The sequence below is a fragment of the Heptranchias perlo genome, chromosome 35, assembly GCF_035084215.1.
Source record: "Heptranchias perlo isolate sHepPer1 chromosome 35, sHepPer1.hap1, whole genome shotgun sequence".
NCBI lineage: Eukaryota > Metazoa > Chordata > Chondrichthyes > Hexanchiformes > Hexanchidae > Heptranchias > Heptranchias perlo.
The window spans coordinates 9119271-9131743 of NC_090359.1; the positions used below are offsets into that span (position 1 = coordinate 9119271).

Below are 12473 nucleotides of genomic sequence, written 5' to 3' on the forward strand. Positions count from 1 at the left end.
ATGTTCTGCTGATGATATCTTAATATTATCTTATTTTTGGCCACTTTAATTAATTCACAGACAAATTCTTCCATCATCCCTTCTCCCACATCGCTTCTCTCTCTCATTCATTCTTTTCTCCTTTCAATCCAGAAGAGGGCGGGAATCAGAGCTCACCCCCCGAACCCTCCGCACACAGACCCTCGTCTACCACTCCGTGTGATCCAAGAGACAATTCAATACATTACACTCTGTATAAACACTGAAACCTGACACACCAGGGGAGATCGCACGGTGTTGCACACGGAGTGAAATAAACTGAAGTGTTTATAAAAAGTTACAGATCACAACACGTGTCTCTGTCTCTCTCCGCTATCCCGGCCTGTGCTGTGTTATTCTTTCTCACCCAATGTGTTACTGGTGATTTTGTGGAAGTGCATGACGGGATACTTGACCATATTAACTCTTTATTAACTCACATGATAGGATTAGCCACAAACACAAAGTAAGCACAATTGTGTGATTGCGTTTGAGCCATGGTATGTTGATAATTCAGCCTAGCACAGCCTGGCCTTCCTTAAGATAAGGACAGAATAGAATAATAATAGAGTTGATGAATGGCCATGATGCCTTGAGACTGGCTCCAGCCTTACTGATAACAAGGAACAGGAATGCAGAGAGAAAGAAAATAGCTGACATCTGCTCAGGCCGACGTGATGGCTGTGAATGTTCGGGGGCTGGCTCACCACTTGATTGACCAACTACCTGAGCCAATAAAGAATGTACGTGTACGCCCATATTCTGTAACAGGTGGGCGTTGCATAATGAATTGTATAAACATGAGCTGTTTCATTGACTCCGCGAAGTTGCACCCTCAACCATTGTTTGAGGTGCACTTCCACTTGTATACAAGTTGGGGTTCAATAAAGTTTCTCCTTGTACTACTTGTTTGTGTGTTAATGCATTTGTATAGTGTTAAGTTTCGACAGTTTTCATCAACATCTTTGACTGTGGCAGCACAAGTTGGTGAAGCCGTTAAAACAGCATCCGGTTCCTTGGCTTAATAATAGAGAAATAGAGCACAAAAGCAAGGAAGTTATGTTAAACGTTTATAAATCATTGTTCAGGCCTCATCTGAAGTATTGTGTCCAATTCTGGGCACTATAATTTATTAAGGAGGTCAAGGTCTTGGAGAGGATGGAGAGGAGATTTCCCAGAATTATACCAGGGATGGGGTTTAGTTGTGTGGAGAGACTCGAGAACCTGGGATTGTTCTGCTTCGAGCAATGAAGGTTAAGGGTAGAAGTAATCCACGTGTTCAAAATTAAGAGGGGTTTTGATCGAGTAAATAAGGAGAAACTTCACCCACTGGCGGGAGGGTCGGCAACCAACGGACGCAGATTTAAGATAATTGGCAAAAGAACCAGAAGGGAAATAAGGAGATTTTTTTTTACACAGCGAATTTTTATGATCTGGAACGCACTGCCTTAAAGGATGGTGGAGCTCGATTCAATCGTAACTTTAAAAGGAGAATTGGATAAATACTTGAGTATCTCCCCACAGATACTACCTGACCTGCTGAGTGTTGCCAGCAGTTTCTGGGTTTATTTTTGAGCTTTCACTATCGCAGTTTTCCTGACAACCTGCAACTTGCCTCAAGGGCGCAGCTTCAAGCACAACTTTCTTGTGTTCTTCTCACACACAAGATCGCACTTTACTTTCCAACACACGCGCTTTAAAATCTGCCGTTTCCGCACACAGCGTCCTGCGCCATGAGAATTTGAAAGACCTTTCGCTCATGGCCTGTAATCGCTCCTTTTTCCCCACAGGCGCTCTTTACATTTATCCTCTACTCGATTCAATCGCATGTTTCAACAGAACTATTAAGATCAAGGCGGAACACTTCCGATCTTACTGCACCGCCCCAACTTGCCAAATGTGAACCTTTCAACCACCATTCGCAGCTCTGTCGCGCTGCCCGTCACTCACGCAACTCAACTGCTGAGAGAAAAGAGCCAACAAGCATCAAAACAAAAACCAGTTCTTCAGTTACCATCCCCTGGATCACAAGATTCCCCAAGTAAATTTCGTGAACAATCGGGCGGCTGTCTTTCCAGAGACCAGCCCTGCTTTCGTCGTGTTTGTCTGTCGAGCGGTCACGCAGATCGAAATGTATCGACTGATTTCAAGGCACAAATGAACATTGGTGTGAATGGGACATGTGCCCAATAGAAACAGCGGTCGGAGCAGAACAAACTTAAAGGAGTGAGATCGTGAAAGTGAATGTTAGAGTCGGCAATGGAGCAGGAAAGTGTCCATGAAATGGAAGGAGGAAAGGAAAGGCGGCCTCTTGACTGTGGAAGGAAGAAAAAGCTGGGAGAAGAGGCGGGTTTGAACTGTGGAACATCAAGTACAGGCATGTGAGAGAGGTGGGATTTGACGGAATTGAAAGGTTTCACCAAAACATTTTCCTTTCATGTTCTGAAGATTGATTTCTTGCTGCATCCTCTCAGCACATGTGGGAAAGGAAAAAATCGGTAAATGAAACTCTGTGGAGACTCGGATTCGCACCGATGTTACTGCGACCACAACGCAGAGTGTCAACCACAAAACGATCACGACGATGTACATCAGGTGTGGCAGTTGTGCCCCAACAACATTAATGGCACGCATGACACTGCTGAGAAAAGAAAGATTTTGGTGATGAGGGTAAAATAATTAACAGCTCGAATTATGGCAGCGGTGGGATTTGAACCCACGCCCCCGGAGAGACTGGAGCCTAAATCCAGCGCCTTCGACCGCTCGGCCACGCTACCATTTCACAAGGGTGTTGTCCAGAATCTCGGAACTGGTGATTGAAAAGCGGCTTTCCGACTCTGACCTTTGAGTCCAAGATTTTTGCCTTGAAAGAATCAAATAAAAGGGCTTTCTTTGCACTGTTCTTGCGACCAGGTGGCTGAGTGGTTGAGGCGATGGACTGCTAATCCATTGAGCTTTGCCAGCATGGCTTTGTATCCCAGCCGCGCCATTATTGCCTTTTTTTAATCGTTCATGGGATGTGGGCGTCGCTGGCGAGGCCACCATTTATTGCCCATCCCGAATTGCCCTTGAGAAGGTGGTGGTGAGCCGCCTTCTTGAACCGTTGCAGTCCATGTGGTGAAGGTTCTCCCACAGTGCTGTTAGGTAGGGAGTTCCAGGATTTTGACCCAGCGACGATGAAGGAACGGTGATATATTTCCAAGTCGGGATGGTGTGTGACTTGGAGGGGAACGTGCAGGTGGTGTTATTCCATGTGCCTGCTGCCCTTGTCCTTCTATATGTTAGAGGTCGTGGGTTTGGGAGGTGCTGTCGATGAAGCCTTGGCGAGTTGCTGCAGTGCATCCTGTGGATGGTACACTCTGCAGCCACAGTGCGCCAGTGGTGAAGGGAGTGAATGTTTAGGGTGGTGGATGGGGTGCCAATCAAGTGGGCGACTTTGTCCTGGATGGTGTCGAGCTTCTTGAGTGTTGTTGGAGCTGCACTCATCCAGGCAAGTGGAGAGTATTTCATCACACTCCTGACTTGTGCCTTGTCGATGGTGGAAAGGCTTTGGGGAGTCCGGAGGTGGGTCACTCACCACAGAATACCCAGCTTCTGGCCTAATCGTGTAGCCACAGTACTTATATGGCTGGTCCAGTTAAGTTTCTGGTCAATGGTGACACCCAGGATGTTGATGGTGGGGGATTCGGCGATGGTAGTGCCGTTGAATGTCAAGGGGAGGTGGTCAGACTCTCTCTTGTTGGAGATTGTCATTGCCTGGCAATTGTCTGGCATGAATGTTACTTGCTACTTATGAGCCCAAGCCTGGATATTGTCCAGGTCTTGCTGCATGTGGGCACGGACTGCTTCTTATCTGTGGGTTTGCGAATGGAACTGAACACTGCGCAATCATCAGCAAACATCCCCATTTCTGACCTTATGATGGGGGAAAGGTCATTGATGAAACAGCTGAAGATGGTTGGGCCAAAGACACTGCCCTGAGGAACTCCTGCAGCAATGTCCTGGGGCTGAGATGATTGGCCTCCAACAACCACTACCATCTTCTTTTGTGCTCCGTCTGACTCCAGCCACTGGAGAGTTTTCCACTGGAGCGGCAGCTGAACGGATGGTCTCAATCTTTGTGACAAAATAGTCCAGGAGCTCCTCGCAATTTTTGTGGTGAGGGTGGAGGAGGCAGGGGGTGCAAGAAGTCGGTTTGTGGTCGAGAAGAGACACCGGGGGTATCTTTGGATTCCTGGATAATCCTGGAATAATGAGCAGTTTTCTGTCTCTCTCTGTTTCGGGCTGGTGAATTCGCCCGGGTCTGTTCACAGCGCGATTCTGCGTTTTATTTCTTCCTCATTATTGTGGTTCTGACATCGAGGTGAGGATTTTAAAATCTGCTCGGAGATCAGTGAAATTAAATCGGAGAAAGTGAAAAAGTCCGAGTCAGTTTTTCACCGTATTTTCTTCATCCAATATTGCTGATAAATGAAAGTGAAGCTTCTAAAGGCAGACCTTCCCGTCGGGGAATTGACCCCAGTCTCCAGGGTGATAGACACTGATACTCACCACGATACTAACGAGGAACTGGTGCCGGAAGGGGATGTCCGTTCACCACAGATGCTTCACGTTTCAGTGAATCTGTTTGAGATATTCTTTTGATGACAGTTTGTTTAACTTTCCACGGACCACTGTTGAAAGAAGATTTACCGACCACTTTTCCGTCTCATGTTGGATCATGATGTGGGGAGCGCGGGACAGAGTGAGACAGAGAAAGACCGACTCAAGAAAACATAGAAAATATGAGGCACATACACAGACAGATAGACACAGACAAGCATACACATGGAGTGACTCAGAAATATGGAGAGACAGAACATGGATAATTTGGCTGATTTTTGTTCTATTTCTGTGGTAGATTTCGTGAAATCTCACAGATCAATGAGCATAAAACTCGAGGTGTTCAATGCTGTGGAATTTTAATTCACTTCAGAATTATTAATTCCACAAGAAACTTGTTGAATTTTGAAACGCAGAGATGAACACGTTGATAAATGACGGGATCTGAAGTCTCTCAGATTCGAACCTGTGCGAGGGAAATGAATGAAATTTTAATCTATCACCTTAACCACGAGTCAGTTAAAATCACAATCGCTCTGCATCCAGTCCCCAAACAGTCTCTGTTCAATAATATTCTGAAAGCGACAATCAGCTGTTTATTTTTCTCTGTAGTTTTTTTTAGGAAGAAGCTCGGCGAAGACATAAAATTAAAAGTTGGCGTCTTATAAATGCTCACCACGATAAGAGAGAGAAAGAACGAAAGAAAGACAGAGTCAGTTGTTCGTTGTCTAACAAAGAGAAGGAAATGTAAAAGGTTCTCTCAACAGTGGCCCGTGGAAAATTAAACAAACTGTCATCAAACAAATAGTTGAAGAAATTCACTGACACATGAAGCATTTTTAACACCATCTGGGGTGAGTGCAGAATCAATGCAGTCGTTCATCGTTAGTATAGTGGTGAGTATGTCACGCCGGAGACCGGGGTTCAATTCCCCACCGAGGAGGTTATATTTTCGCCGCCTGTGGAAAATGCAGTGTAAAACTGACTGGGAGATTCCCACTTTCCTCAATTTAATTGAACTGATAGTTTTAAAATCTGCTCTCCGCGTCACTCTTCACCTCGATCTAAGACTGGCTTCTGTGATGGTGGGGATATCGGGAGGAGGCCGAGATGGATCATCCACTCGGCACTTCTGGCTGAAGATGGTTGCTCACAGCTCAGCCTTGTCTTTTGCACTCACGTGCTGGGCTTTACCATCATTGAGGATGGGGATGTTCACAGAGCCTCCTCCCGTTTGTTGTTTAATTGACCACCACCATTCACAACTGGGTGTGGCAGGACTGCAGAAGATCCGTTGGTTATGGGATCGCTTAGCTCTGTCTATAGCATGCTGCTTCTGCTGTTTGGCAAGTAGTCCTGTGTTACTTTCAGGTTATTGGTGGGTGTGTGTTTGTGTGTACATGCCGGTGTGTCTGTGTGTGAGTGTGTATGTAGCTATGAATGTGTGTGTTTGTGTATGTGTGAATATGTCTGCGTGTGTCTCACTTTTTCTACCCGTTTCTGAGTGTCTCTTTCTTTCTGTCACTTTTTCCCTGTTCCCCACATAATTTTTCTCTGGACCTTGACTAACAAAGAGAGAGAAAATAAGTCTCCTTTCAACAGTGGCATGTGGAAAGTTAAACAAACTGTCATCATAGAAGTCGTTAAAATAGATTCACTGAAACATGCATCCTTTTCATTGCTGTATGTGAGATCTTCCGAGTCTGCTTTCTCATCTGCGCCTGTTCCGAGACCTGTCTCTCTCTGTATCTCCGTCTTTTTTCGTTCTGTCTGTCTCTCGCTGTCTCGGGCTGGTGACTCAGACCCGGTCTGTCCACAGTGCGACTCTGCATTTTATTTTTTGTCGATCATTGTGGTTCTGACATCGAGATGAAGCGTGAGGCAGAGAGCAGATTTTAAAATCACTGTGGAATCGGGAAAGATCGAGTCAGTTTTTCTTTGTCTTTTCAACATCAATGAAAGTGAAACTTCTAAAGCAATTGAACCCCGGTCTCCCGCGTGACAGGCGGGGATACTCACCACTATACCAATGAGGAATTGATGCTGGTTGTGACCGTACATTCACCACAGATGCTTCATGTTTTACTGACTCTTTTTGAACTATTATTTGATGACAGTTTGTTTAATTTTCCACGGGCCACTGTTGAAAGACGGAGATACAGAGAGAGACAGGTCTCGGAACAGGCGCAGATGAGAAAGCAGACTCGGAAGATCTTCTCTTTGTTCGATTATGTCCAGAGTAAAATTATGTGGGGAGCGCGGGAGAGAGTGAGAGAGAAAGAAGGAGAAACAGATGCATTCAGGAAAACATGGAAAATGTGAGACACACACAGACACACGCATGCATCGACAGACAGATACATACACACACAGAAAGACACACCTACACAAAGAAACACACACATACATATGAACATACAGTAACTTAGACATACGGAGAGACAGACCATAGGTAATTTGGACGATTTTCAAAATTCTTTCATGGGATGTGGGCATTGCTGGCAAGGCCAGCAGGTATTGCTCATCCCTAATTGCCCTTGAGAAGGTGGTGGTGAGCCTCCTTCTTCAGCCGCTGCAGTCTGTGTGGTGAAGGTTCACCCACAGTGCTGTCAGATGGGGAGTTCCAGGATTTTGACGCAGCGGCGATGTACTTCCAAGTCAGGATGGTGTGTGAATTGAAAGGGATGTGCAGGTGGTGTTGTTCCCGTGCACCTGCTGCCCTTTTCCTTCTCGGTGGTCGATGTCGCGGGTACTTTTGTGCTCGGTATGACTCCAGAAACTGGAGAGTTTTCCACTGGAGCGGAAGCTGAACAGATGGTCTCAATCTTAGTGACAGAATAGTCCAGGAGCTCCTCGCAATTTTTGTGGTGAGGGTGGAGGAGGCAGGGGGGGGGGGGGGGGGTCCAAGAAGTCGTTTTGTCTCGAGAAGAGATACCGGGGATATCTTTGCATTCCAGGATGATCCTGGAATATTGAGTAGTTTTCTGTCTCTCTCTGTTCAGGGCTGGTGAATTAGCCCGGGTCTGTTCACAGCGCGATTCTGTGTTTTATTTCTTCCTCATTATTGTGGTTCTGACATCGAGGTGAAGAGTGAGGCAGAGAACAGATTTTAAAATTGCTGGAATATCAGTGAAATTAAATCGTGGAAAGTGGAAAAGTCTGAGTCAGTTTTTCACTGTATTTTCCTCATCCGATGTTGCAGGTAAATGAAAGTGAAGCTTCTAAAGACTGACCTTCCCGTCGGGGAATTGACCCCAGTCTCCAGGGTGAGAGACACTGATACTCACCATGATACTAACGAGGAACTGGAGCCGGAAGGGGATGGACGTTCACCACAGATGCTTCAGGTTTCAGTGAATCTGTTTGAACTGTTCATTTGATGACAGTTTGTTTAACTTTCCACGGACCACTGTTGAAAGAAAGAATCATCGACCACTTTTGCATCACATGTTGGATCATGATGTGGGTAACGCGGGAGAGAGTGAGACAGAAAGAGACAGATCTTCTCAGGAAAATATAAAAAATATGAGGCACATACACAGACAGACACACAGAAACAGACACACATACACATGGAATGACTCAGAAATACTGAGAGTCAGAATATGGATAATTTGGCTGATTTTTGTCGTAGATTTCGTAAAATCTTGCAGATTAATTAAAATAAGCATAAAACTCGAGGTGTTAAAAGCCGTGGAATTTTAATTCACTCTGTTTGTGTGTGTGTGTTTATGTAGCGATGAATGTGTGTGTTTGTGTATGTGTGAATATGACTATGTCTGTCTCACTTGTTATACGGGTTTCTGAGTGTCTCTCTTTCTTTCTTTCTGTCACTTTTTCCCTGCTCACCACATCATTTTCCTCTGGACCTTGACTAACAAAGAGATAGAAAGTAAGTCTTCCTTCAACAGTGGCATGCGGAAAGTTAAACAAATTGTCATCAAAGCAGTAGTTAAAATAGATTCACTGAAACATGCATCATTTTCATTGCTGTATGTGAGATCTTTCATGTCTGCGCCTGTTCCGAGACCTGTCTCTCTCTGTTTCGGGCTGGTGACAGCGCGATTCTGCGTTTTATTTCTTGCCCATCATTGTGGTTCTGACATCGAGCTGAAGCGTGAGGCAGAGAGCAGATTTTTAAAATCGCTGTGAAATCAAATTGGAGAAGTGGGAAAGGCCGAGTCAGTTTTTCATTGTATTTTCAACATCCAATATTGCAGATAAATGAAAGTGAAGCTTCGAAAGCAGCAATAACCTCCTCGTCGGGGAATTGAACCCCGGTCTCCCGCGTGACAGGCGGGGATACTCACCACTATACTAACGAGGAAGTGGTGCAGGCTTTTAACGGACATTCACCACAGATGCTTCACATTTCAGTGAATCTGGTTCGATCAAGGGTTCGATCAAGATGAAATCTCCCTCGACACAGTCACAGAGGATGTAATTTGTGAATTTGACAAGGGTCGTTTCAGTACTGTGGCAGGAGTGGAAGCCTGATTGGAGGGATTCAAACATGGTGTTGTGGGAAAGATGGACACGGATTTAGGAGGCAAAAACACATTGAAGGACTTTGGAGAGGAAAGGGAGGTGGGAGATGGGGCGGTCTTTTGAAAGGACAGAGGGTCAAGGGTGTGTCTTTTGAGAAGGAGGGTGATGACGGCAGATTTGATGAGGAGGGGGCAGTACCTGAGGAGAGGGGACCGTTAACAATGTCAGCAAACATGGGGCCAGGAAAGGAGGTTGTGTATTCAGAAGTTTGGAGGGAATAGGGTCGAGGGAGCAGGAGGTGGGTCTCATGGTCAAGATGAGCTCAGAGAGGGCATGAGGGGAGATAGGAGAGAAACTTGGTGGGCTAGGGGAAGAGAGGGGAACGGCAGAGGCAGTTGAATGGATGGTCTCAATCTTAGTGACAAAGAAGTCCATGAGCTCCTCGCACTTGTTGTTGGAGGTGAGGGTGGAGAGGGGATGGGAGAGGGGTTTAAGAAGATAGTTTGTAGTGAAGAGAATCCGGGGGTTATCTTTACATTCCAGGATGATCCTGGAATAGTGAGTAGTTTTGTCAGAGGAGACAGGACCCGATAGTGCTTTATGTGGTCCAGCCAGATCTGGCGATGAATGGCCAAAGAATAGACAGTTGGGAATTTGAAAGTGCCGTTGTAAGTGACTTGGGGGGAGAGTTTTTTCCAGGGATGAACACAGAAGGAAGTGGGTTAGTCCCACTCCCCGGCTCTTTCCCCACAGCCCTGCAATTTTTTCCGGTCAAGTATTTATCCAATTCCCTTTCGAAAGTTACTATTGAACCTGCTTCCACCTCCCTTTCAGGCAGTGCATTCCCGATCAGAAAAACTCGCTGCGTAAAAAAATCTCTCCGCATTCCTCCCGCCCGTGGCTTTTTTTCCCATTTATTTTTAATCTGTGTCCTCTGGTTATTAACCCTCCCATCACTGGAAACAGTTTCTCCTTATTTCGTCTGTCAAAACCTTTCATAATTGTGAACACCGACATTAAATCGCCCCTTAACCTTCTGGGTGCTGTCTCAGTGCCCTTGCTGTTGATTCCTCCTTCCATTCCCATGTGGTCTGGTGGTTAGGATTCCTGGTTTTCCTGCAGGTGGCGTGGGTTCAACTCCCGGTGTAGGAATAACAGCCTTTTAATCCCAGCCTCCCAATTTGCCTGCAGTCCGGGCTGTGGCTGCTGCTTCCTCCCTCGCTTCTGAGTCAGTCCCACAATCACACTGAGAAATGAGGCAGACCACAGCTCTTAAAGGGACAGTGCACCAAAAACACAGTCCCACAAGCTGAAGGGAAGCAAGCAACAATCTCCCGACAGGTCACTCAGCAGCTCATGGCCAAGTATTTGTCTACAATCCTTTTAATATTTACTGTAAAGCCCGAGTCTCAGTGAAACACACACAGAACATTCTGGAAACACTGGGAGCTGGAACCCACACCCTTCGAAACGCCAGCCTGACCCCCTGGTGTTACTCTCACACCCGGCAAGTCATGAACCAGATTGTGCCACTCCCAGACTAACTGATGACCACAGCCTCAGCCCTGGATCCCAGTCTGCACCATAACCGCAGCCTGTTTTGCTAACAAGTCTATTATGTGATACTTTATTCTCCCGTAATCTCTCCCTGCATAGAAACTCCCCGACCCATAGAAAGTGGGGTGGGATTCCTGAGTTCATTCTGTGATGTGCATTGGGGGAGTGGGACTGCATGGATTGATCTTCCATAGAGCCGGTAATCACTCGATGGGCCGAATGGACTCCTTCCGTGCTGTAATCTTGCTATGATTCTATGATTCCATATGGGTGGAGAGGGTTACAAGGAAGTGATCGGAGATGGCCTTATCCATGATTGAGACGATGGGAGTAGAGAGGCCACGTGAGATGGCAAGGTCGAGGGGGTGGCCATGAATATGGGTCGGGGAGTTTCTATGCAGGGAGAGATTAAGGGAGGATAAAGTATCACATAATAGACTTGTCAGCAAAATTGAAGCCCATGGGATTAAAGGGACAATGGCAGCGTGGATACAAAATTGGCTAAGGAGCAGTAAACAGAAAGTAGTTGTGAACGGTTGTTTTTCAGACTGGAGGCAAGTATACAGTGGTGTCCCCCAGGGCTCGGTATTCGGACCACTGCTCTTTTTGATATATATTAATGACCGGGACTTGGGTGTAAAGGGTATAATTTCAAAGTTCGCAGATGACACGAAACTCAGAAATGTAATAAACAATGTTGAGGATAGTAACAGACTTCAGGAGGGCATGGACAGACTGGTGAAATGGGTAGAAACATGGCAGATGAAATTTAATACAGAGAATTGTGAAGCGATACATTTTGGTAGGAAAAATGAGGAGATGTAATGTAAACTAAATGGAACAATTTTAAATGGAGTGGACGAATAGAGAGACCTGGGGGTGTAGTTACACAAATCTTTGAAGGTGGCAGGACAAATTGAGAAGGCTGTTGAAAAAATCAAGTGGGGCCCTTGGCTTTATTAATTGAGGCACAGAATAGAAAGGAAGGAATTGATACAAAATCTTGATAAAACACTGGTTAGGCCTCAGCTGGAGTATTGTGTTCAATTCTGGGCACCAAACATTAGGAAGGATGTCAAGGCCTTAGAGAGGATGCAGAGGAGATTTACTAGAATGGTGCCAGGAATGAAGGACTTCAGTTCTGTGGAGAGACTGGAGAAACTGGGGCTGTTCTCCTTAGAACAGAGAACATAAAGTGGAGATTTGATAGAGGTGCTCAAAATTGTGAAGGGTTTTCAAAGAGTAAAGAAGGAGAAACTTTCCAGTTGCAGAAGGGCAGTTACAGGTCAGATAGGGAGCAAAGCTCCCTCCACACTGTGACATCAAACACTCCCAGGAAAGGTACAGCACGGGATATATGCAGATGTAGCTCCCTCTACACTGTCAAATCAAACACTCACACGGCAGGTACAACACGCGTTAGATACACAGTAATGCTTCCTCGACACTGTGCAGTTTAGATCTCGCCTCAGACTTCAGATAAAAGGTTGGTTTCCTGGACACTCTGCTGGTGTCTCTCTGCATCTCTGCACCCAGTTACACCGCTCTCTACCTCCCTCTGCTGGTGTCTCTCTGTACTCAGTTACACCGCTCTCTACCTCCCTCTGCTGGTGTCTCTCTGTACACAGTTACACCGCTCTCTACCTCCCTCTGCTGGTGTCTCTCTGTATCGCTGTACTAAGTTACACCGCTCTCTACCTCCGTCTGCTGGTGTCTCTCTGTATCTCTGCACTCAGTTGCACCGCTCTCTCCCTCCGTCTTTTTTCTTTTCTTTTTTTCTTATTTTTCTAAAGAAACTTATGAAATAG

At 45.9% G+C, this 12473-nt stretch overlaps 2 non-coding genes across 2 annotated transcripts; both read right to left on the bottom strand.

Annotated features, from left to right (window-relative positions):
- Positions 1-2713: 2713 nt before the first annotated feature.
- On the bottom strand, positions 2714-2795 carry trnal-uag (transfer RNA leucine (anticodon UAG)). Its single transcript has one exon. It is a non-coding gene; the product is annotated as a tRNA-Leu (tRNA).
- A 6080-nt stretch (positions 2796-8875) lies between these two features.
- On the bottom strand, positions 8876-8947 carry trnad-guc (transfer RNA aspartic acid (anticodon GUC)). The gene has a single exon. It is a non-coding gene; the product is annotated as a tRNA-Asp (tRNA).
- Positions 8948-12473: the final 3526 nt, after the last annotated feature.